The sequence below is a fragment of the Suncus etruscus genome, chromosome 10 (assembly GCF_024139225.1).
Source record: "Suncus etruscus isolate mSunEtr1 chromosome 10, mSunEtr1.pri.cur, whole genome shotgun sequence".
NCBI lineage: Eukaryota > Metazoa > Chordata > Mammalia > Eulipotyphla > Soricidae > Suncus > Suncus etruscus.
Window position 1 is genome coordinate 108,640,207 of NC_064857.1, and position 9,226 is coordinate 108,649,432.

Sequence of the window (9,226 nt, forward strand, 5' to 3'; positions counted from 1 at the left end):
GAGCAGGGAAAAATCTCTTCAACAAGTGGTGCTGGCAGAACTGGTTAGCCACTTGCAAAAAAGCGAACATAGACCCCCAGTTAACATCATGTATGAAGGTAAAATCCAAATGAATTAAAGACCTTGATATCAGACTGGATACCATAAGGTATATAGAACAACACGTCAGTAAAACACTCCATGACATTGAGACTAAAGGCATCTTCAAGGAGGAAACTGCACTTTCCAAACAAGTGGAAGCCGAGATCAAAAGATGGGAATACATTAAACTGAGAAGCTTCTGAACCTCAGAAGAAATAGTGCCCAGGATACAAGAGTCACCCACCGAGTGGGAGAAACTATTCACCCAACACCCTTCAGATAAGGGGCTAATCTCCAAAATATACAGGGCACTGACAGAATTTTACAAGAAAAAAACATCTAATCCCATAAAAAAAAATGGGGAGAAGATATAAACAGACATTTTGATAAAAAAGAAATACAAATGGCCAAAAGGCACATAAAAAATACTCCTCGTCACTAATCATCAGGGAGATGCAAATCAAAACAAGGATGAGATACCACCTCACACCGCTGAGATTGGTGCACATCACAAAGAATGAGAACAATCAGTGCTGGCAGGGATGTGGAGAGAAAGGAACTCTTATCCACTGCTGGTGGGAATGCCATCTAGTAAAGCCTCTATGGAAAGCGATATGGAGGTTCCTTCAAAATCTGGAAATTGAGCTCCCATTCGACCCAGCTATTCCACTTCTAGGGATATACCCTAGGAACACAAGAATACAATAAAAAACCCCTTCCTCACACCTATATTTATTGCAGCACTATTCACAATAACCAGGCTCTGGAAACAACCAAGATGCCCTTCAACAGACGAATGGCTAAAGAAACTGTGGTACATATACACAATGGAATATTATGCAGCTGTCAGGAGGGATGAAGTCATGAAATTTTCCTATACATGAATGTACATGGAATCTATCATGCTGAGTGAAATAAGTCAGAGGGAGAGAGAGAGATGCAGAATAGTGTCATTCATCTATGGGTTTTAAGAAAAATAAAAATCATTTTTGTAACAATCCTCAAAGACAATGAGAGGAGGGCTGGAGCTTCACTCCATGAAGCTCACCACAAAGAGTGATGAATACAGCTATAGAAATAACTACACAGAGAACTACCATAATTATGTGAATGAATGAGGGAACTGGAAAGGCTGTCTGGAGTACTGGTGGGGGTGGGGTGGGATGGAGGGAGATTTGGGACATTGGTGGTGGGATTGTTGCATTGGTGAAGGGGGTGTTCTCTACATGACTGAAACCTAATCACAATCATTTATGTAATCAAGATGCTCAAATAAAGAAGAAAAAAAAAGAAAAAAATGAATGCCTACTTTATATTTGTAAGGAATGAATAAATATATGTAATGTTTGACAGTCAATAAAGGATTTTTGTTATAAGTTATTTCTGTACTGACCTCTCAAAATAAATAACCTTTAAAAAAAGGCCATGAACTGTCAACTTTAAGGAGTTCCAAGGAGCTTTTACTACCTTTTAAGGTCCATCATTATTAATTGTAATTAATGTTGCGTGAAAACTCTCCAAGAGTATCCCATGCTCTTTGCTTACTGACATCTGACAGTTATTCCTGAGTTTCTTTAAGTGCTTTGAAATTCTATTCATAGTTTCTTGCCCATCATAGTTTGAAAACCAGCATGGATGTTAAGGGTTATTACTGCTATGTGGCTAGCAATATACACATGGGTTTCTATTCAGATTTAGAACTCCTTTACTTCTTTGTGTTTGTTTGTTTGTTTTATTTTGGTTTTGGGTCACACCCGGCAGCGCTCAGGGGTTCCTCAGATATTGCTCCTGGCAAGCTCAGGGGACCACATGGGATGCCGGGATTCGAACCACCGACCTTCTGCTTGCAAGGCAAATGCCTTACCATCCATGCTATCTCTCCGGCCCCTCCATCTACTTTTTAAAGAGACACTAAACAGGTGAAACTTTTTTTGTTTTGTTTTGTTTTGTTTTGTTTTGGGGCCACCCCCTGTGATGCTCAGAGGTGGTTTCTGACTCGGTGCTGAGAAATTACGCTTACTCATGGCAGTGCTCAGGGGACCAGGTGGGATGCAGTGATCAAACCTGGGTTGGCCGTGTGTAAAACAAGCACCTTACCCACTGTACTATCTCTTCAGCCCATACAGGTAAAACTCTTTTAAAGATAACAGTTTTCTTCTTCTTTCAAACTTGTTTGACTATAATTATGTTCAAGACTATAAGGATTAAATGAGGGCCTTGATTGAATGAATAGCTTACATGCTGGGCTCTGGCACCAAACGGTCACCTGGGTCATGCCAGGGGTGAATCCACAGGCTACAGCTTTAACATCAGCCCAAAGCCCCAGTTATCCACAGTCAGATCAAATATCAACAATAGTCCTGGGACCTGAGCACTGATGAAAACTGCCTGCCACCCACTAAAAAGGAATTAAATTTTACTTAATATTGATTTTGTATTTACTTAGAAATAACACAAATGACCTGGCACAAACCCTGACATGTGCTTGCTGCTGTGTCCAGCATTACTGCTCCATTGTACAATGATTTCTTAACATGACACTTCGTCCAAGTGGAGGAGGAGAGAGGGAGTAATACCTTGAACTGCTCAGGGCTCACTCCTGGCCCTGTATTTAGGGATCACTCCAGGCTGCTCAAGGGACTATGTGGGGTACCAAGGTCAAACTCTGGTCAACTGCTGTGCAACAAGTGCCTGACCCACTATATATCATTCAGACCCCTAGCTGAGATTTGAGATTTCTCGGCCACACATTTTCCCTGGATATGATGCCGAGTCTACCATACCACCTGGCCAACACATCACTGTTTTAGGAAACTGCACAGGGAAGCATTGGCATACAAGGTACATAGAGCAACAAGAAGGTGGGGGTAGGTGACAGCACAGGGGAACAACACAGTGTAGCACAGGACAGCACAGGGGGGCATCTGGGGCTTAGAGGAGCCCAATGAAGCACAGGGGACCACAGGGATGCCAAGGAAGTATAAGATAGTACAACTACGCAGGGAGCACTGGAACACACAGAGGAGCACAGGATAGCACAGAGGATAACAAAGGAGAGAGGCGTGCACATCACAGCATAGAGCAATACAGGGCACTATCAGATAACTCGAGGGAACACTGGGACAATATTGGGGAGTAGAGGGGATCACAGGAAAGCTCAGGATACAGGGCAGTACAGAGATTACACAACAGTAAAGGAACATAGGAGCACAGGACACAGACACACATGTTAGGCACTTTGCCTGACTTTTCTAACCTCTGATATCAGCTCCTTTTCTACCCCAGGCTAATGAACAATGATTTACACAAGAGTCTAATTGCCTTTGCTGTTCCAAACCAGACGGATACATAAATGCTCTATTCACCTTCCTCTGTTTGTGGACCAAGACCTACTATACTATGCTATTGAAATCCCAAGAAAGTACAGTATTCACTATAAATACACTATTTTCCATTTTATTCTATCTCTATTATCTATGTTTCTATCATGACTAAAATGACAAATATTGGGCTAATTTTATTTATAATGAAGTTCAAATGTTTAACTAATTTTCTCTTTCAGTTGTTTGCAGTTAGTTTAATACTTCATGGAAGTTTTTGTCTTGCTTTTGGGCCTCACCCAGCAGTGCTCAGGGCTTTGAGCTCAGGGTTTACTCCTAGTAGAGCTCAAAGGACCATATGGGGTGTTTTGGATCCAACCAGGGTCAGCAGCCTGCAAGGTGAATTCTCTAATCGCTGTATATCACTCTAGCATACAATAGAATTTAAAAACATTGTTTCTGCTTTGGTCACAATAAGGACTGAACTCAAACCAAGGTCTCCTAAATGTGAAGTTCTGCCCATTAAGCTATTTTGGGCCCTCAATGGGCAATTTTTTTACATCAATTTTAATTTGAGAAGAAAAGGAAAAAGATACTGAGCACTTCTAATTTTTATACCAAATCAGAAACAAAATAACATTGATTTTTTTATTTTATTATTTATTTTTATTTATTTTGGTTTGGGGAATACACCAGTAGCACTGAGAGCTTACTCCTGTTTCTTCAGGTTTAGGGAACCAAGTAGGATTCTGGAGATTGAGCCCAGACTGGCTGCATGCCAGACCAATGTTCTCCCCATAGAACTATCACTCTGGCCCCTCTATTCAGTTTTTAATGCATCTTAATCACTTTTGCTTTCCGAATTCTGGTGTCAAGCCTTAAAAAGATGTTCATTTTCCAAGAACATACTTAAAAGCCTCACTAAGTCTTTTAATGTTTTGATTCATTAATTAATACTTTAACCGCTAATTGAGACTACTATGCCTATCCCACCGTGGATCATTACATGGTATGAAAGCTCAGGTCCACTTGCACATGGTTCTTCTATGTTCCACCATCTCAGCTGTCTCCCTGATTCTATTTTATTTCATAACTGCAGTATTACATGAAATAATACATTTACATGTAAATATATAATATACCAATATAATATTTTATATATTTATAAAATATTTATATTTCTAAAATATATTTATATAGGATATATTTATATTATACGTTTATTTATATAGTTTATTTCATAACTACAGCATTACATAAAATGATATATTTATATATATGACACATATAAATATATGTAAAATATAAATATATATAGGGCCCGGAGAGATAGCACAGTGGCGTTTGCCTTGCAAGCAGCCGATCCAGGACCTAAGGTGGTTGGTTCAAATCCCGGTGTCCCATATGGTCCCCCATGTCTGCCAGGAGCTATTTCTGAGCAGACAGCCAGGAGTAACCCCTGAGCACCGCCTGGTATGACCCAAAAACCAAACCAAACCAAAACAAAACAAAACATATATATATATATTTTTTTTTTCCATGTAGAAGTGATAGTATAGCACGTGCCTTCCATGTGATTTTTCTAGGTTTGCTCCTTTGCATCCCATATGGTCCCCAGAACCTACCAATTATGATTCCTAAGCACAGGGCCAGGAGTAAACCTTAAACACGAACAGGAGTGGTTTAGAAATAGAAGTTTATTTCACAAGTTTATTGCTATTTATAGTTTTGTGTGTGTTCTTTTCCCTATTCCTATACTGGAGTATTCATTTTTATTGTTGATCTTTAAGAAATCTTTAAAAAATTACTTTAGTATTATTATCCTTCTTAAAAATATGTAGAAAGGATTTTTTTCTTATTTTCTATTCAATTTTTCCTCACTTATTTGTGAATATTTTTTTCAATTAAATCTATCAATTTTTCTTTGGGTCTTTGCTTCAGATCTCAATTTTTTCTATAAGAAGCATCAAAACTATCGTTAATAACTTGCAGCCTAGTTATGAGTAAATAAGCCTCTTAAATATGAGATAAAAATGTCTTCAGAGGTGCAAGAAATGTGAAAGGTGCATGCCTTGAATTTAGCTGACCAGGATTGGATCCCCCAGTACCCTATATGATCCCCTGAATCCTGCAGTAGTAATTTGTGAGTGCAAGTTCAGGAGTTATTCTTGGGGACTGCTGGATGTGATTCAAAACAAAAAACATGACAAAAGGCTAAAACAAATTTCCAGAGATTCAAATATAATGGCATGGGAAGTAAAACAGATTAAGTAAATAAGCAAAAATAAACAAATGAGAGTACATTGAACTAAAAATATTATTCACAATGAAAGAAACTTAAATCAAAACAAAAAACTTGCATTAAATGGAAGAAGATATTTGCAAAGTGTGTGTGTGTGTGTATGTGTGTGCATATATATATATATATATATATATATATATACAAAACAAGGGGCTAATAAAATGTTATGAAGAATTCATACAACTAAGCAGCATAAAAAGCAGTTTGAAAAATAATCAGGAGATTTAAACAAGCACTTTTTCAAAGAAGACATCAACTAATTAAGTGGCACATAAAAAAGATACTGAGTATGTCTCATTACTAGCCATTTAAATATAAACTACAACATGTCTACAAGAACATTTTTTCTTTCTTTTTTCCTTTTTTTAATGAGACCATTGTGAATTACAAGTCCTTTATAGTTGTATCTCAGGCATTTAGTGACAGTAGATTAGGGCCATTCCCATCATTAGTGTTGATTTCCCTCCACCAGAGTTCAGAGCATGCATTCCATACATCCATCTTCGCTCCCTGGACAGCTAGTGTAACCAGTTCATCTTGTGTTTAGCTTGTTATAGTTTAGCTCTCTCGATTCTACTGTTGTTGACTCTGACTTGGGTATTTAGTTCTAACCTTTTTTTTTTCATCCAATGCATCTGAGACCACTGACCCCTGGACCCCATCCATTTTTTTTCTTTTCTCAAATTGTAGAAAGACATAGAAGTATGAGGTCAAATAAAGTGACTCATGTTCCAAGGTTCTATCAAAAAGGTGGGCATCCTTATCTAGAAGATATAAATAAAATTTTTAAAAAAGAGAACAGCTTTTATTAAAAATACAAGAAGTCCCTGATGTTGGGAAAGATACATAGAGAAAACAATACATGTCTTTTGTAGGTGGGAAAGTAAATCACAATGGAAAATACGGTGACTCACTAAAAATTAAAAAAAAAAAACAGAAAAACCACCTGTTTTCATTATTTCACTTCTGGTTATTACCTGAAAAAATGCAAATTTGGAGAGATATAAAGTGATATCTTTACTTCCAGTCACTGAAGCATTGATTAGAAGACCTAAGACTTGGTAACAGCCAAAGTGTTCATCAACATATGATTGGGTAAAAATGCCAGATGTACACAATAGAATATTATTTAGTTGTTAAACATTAATCTTTTGTTTTTTTGTTTTTTGGGCCACACTCGTTTGATGCTCAGGGGTTACTCCTGGCTAAGCGCTCAGAAATTGCCCCTGGCTTGGGGGGACCATGTGGGATGCCGGGGGATCGAACCGCGGTCCTTCCTTGGCTAGCGCTTGCAAGGCAGATACCTTACCTCTAGTACCACCTTGCCAGCCCCAGTTGTTAAACATTAATCTTGTGGTTATAGAATGTGTTATAATTATTGGTACTTTCATGGTGCCTAAAATGTTAAATAAGAAAATGTGTAAAGAAGAGAAAACCTGACATTTACAACATTATGGATGAGTCTAGAGGACATAATGCTTAGTGAAATAAGACAGTCTGATTTTACTCAAACATGCCATATAAAAAACAGACAAACAAATGAACTAAATAAAAATGAACAGTCAGACTGGAAAACCAAATAGTATTTATCACAGAAGAACTGTAAATCAGATAAAAGGGGTTAAGAACTCAAAGGGAACTGGTACTGTTTCTTGAATGAAAACCTGAAATATTTTGTTTTCAGAGTTTTTATTATAGAAGTCTTACTTCTCTGCACATGTGACCCCTGAAATAAAAGGAACATCAGCACAATCCCCCTCTTTTTCTCAAATCCTTGTGATCTGTTATGACAAAAGAAAACAAGTAATCTGAGGAGGAAAAACAATATTGAGAGGGTCACTCATATATGTTTTACTTTAAATATGCATCCAAATGCATTTGTAAAAGTGATGGTTGAAAGCTGGAAATGTATCATTAAATTCTACTATTGCGATTTGACTGTACTTGTAGAATCCAAATAAACTTCAAAAATACTTTTACACTTCTTGAATATAACACTACAAATAAGCATGATACTTAAGCAAATTTTAATTTTAGGTAAGCAATGACGTTTTTAAGGTTTAAACATTTTAAAATAAAAATATAAAAATTTTTAATTAAAATTTTTTTAAATTAAAGTTAAAATAATTTAAAAAATAAAAAAATTTAAATTGAAGTTAAAAATGAAAGTACAGCATTCATCAATTATTTTTATCATTATATCTGGCAATTCTGTGTGAAGAAACCTGTTCTCTGTCTCCGTCTCTCTCTGTCTCTCTCTCTCTCTCTGTCTCTGTCTCTGTCTCTCTCTCTCTCTCTCACACACACACACACACACACACACACACACACACACACACACACACTTACATTTGAGAGAAATCGAGTGCTGGCTATCACATCTGAGCCTAATCCTTTTAATAAAACTAGTCCAGTGATTATTGGATTTGCTCTCAGTTGCCTTTGAGTCAACTTTCAAAGGTTAAGTTCAAGGTCAGTGTGAAGAAGCTGCAGTCCGGAAAGAAACCTTGGTGTCAGCATTAACTTTGCCACCCTGAACTGAAGAAAGTGAGCTCAGGTTGGACTGCTCACTTCTCCACTAGGGAATGGGCAAACGTTGTTCATGGTTCTCCTTCCTGCATACACTGTCTGAGTTCCTTCTATCTTCTCTCTCTGCCCTCCCCTCTCTCCCCCTCCTTCATCCCTCCCCTCCCCGCTTCTCCTCATGCTATAAGACAGCACCCAGGAACTGATTTGAGCAGAACCATGGCTCCTCCCCTAATACCTCCTCATCTGTGTAATTAGCTTGGAAGTCTTCTAAGACATTCTGTTACCCAATGCTGTGACATCTGTACCTTGGCACAGTTTACTTCGTTGCCTTCTGTGTGATAGGCCACTTCTTTTTGAGGAGGATTTGTGTTGTTCGAGGTAGATTCACTCTTTTCTTACCAGCTGGTTCCTTTGTTTCCAAGACCCAGAAGAAAGGCATGCTGGGTACTCTAGCCCTAGTCCTGGTTTTCCTGACACCTGGTATGTATGTTCTATGACTGATTTTGGACTCTTTTCTTCTTTTTCTTTTCTTTTCTTTTTTTTCTTTTCTTTTTTTTTTTTTTTTTTTTTTTTTTTTTTTTTTTTTTTTTTTTTTTTTTCTTTTCCTTCTTCCTTTTCCTTCCTTTTCCTTTTTCTTTTCCCTCCTTTCTTTTCCTTCCTTCCTTCCTTCGTTCGTTCCTTCCTTCCTTCCTTCCTTCCTTCCTTCCTTCCTTCCTTCCTTCCTTCCTTCCTTCCTTCCTTCCTTCCCTCCTTCCCTCCCTTCCTCCTGTTCTTTGGACCATACCTGGAAGTACTTAGGACTTATTACGGGCTCTGTGCTTGAGATCATCCTGGCCCAAGGAAACATATATGGTTCCAGAGAGTAAATCTGGGTCACTTTGTATGCTAGGCAAGTGTCTTATCAGCTATGCTATCTCTTTGGCCCATCTTTTTCTTTTCTTGACTATTGGAGGGCATGCAACACATTATTACTATATTTTCATTTTGTCACTGT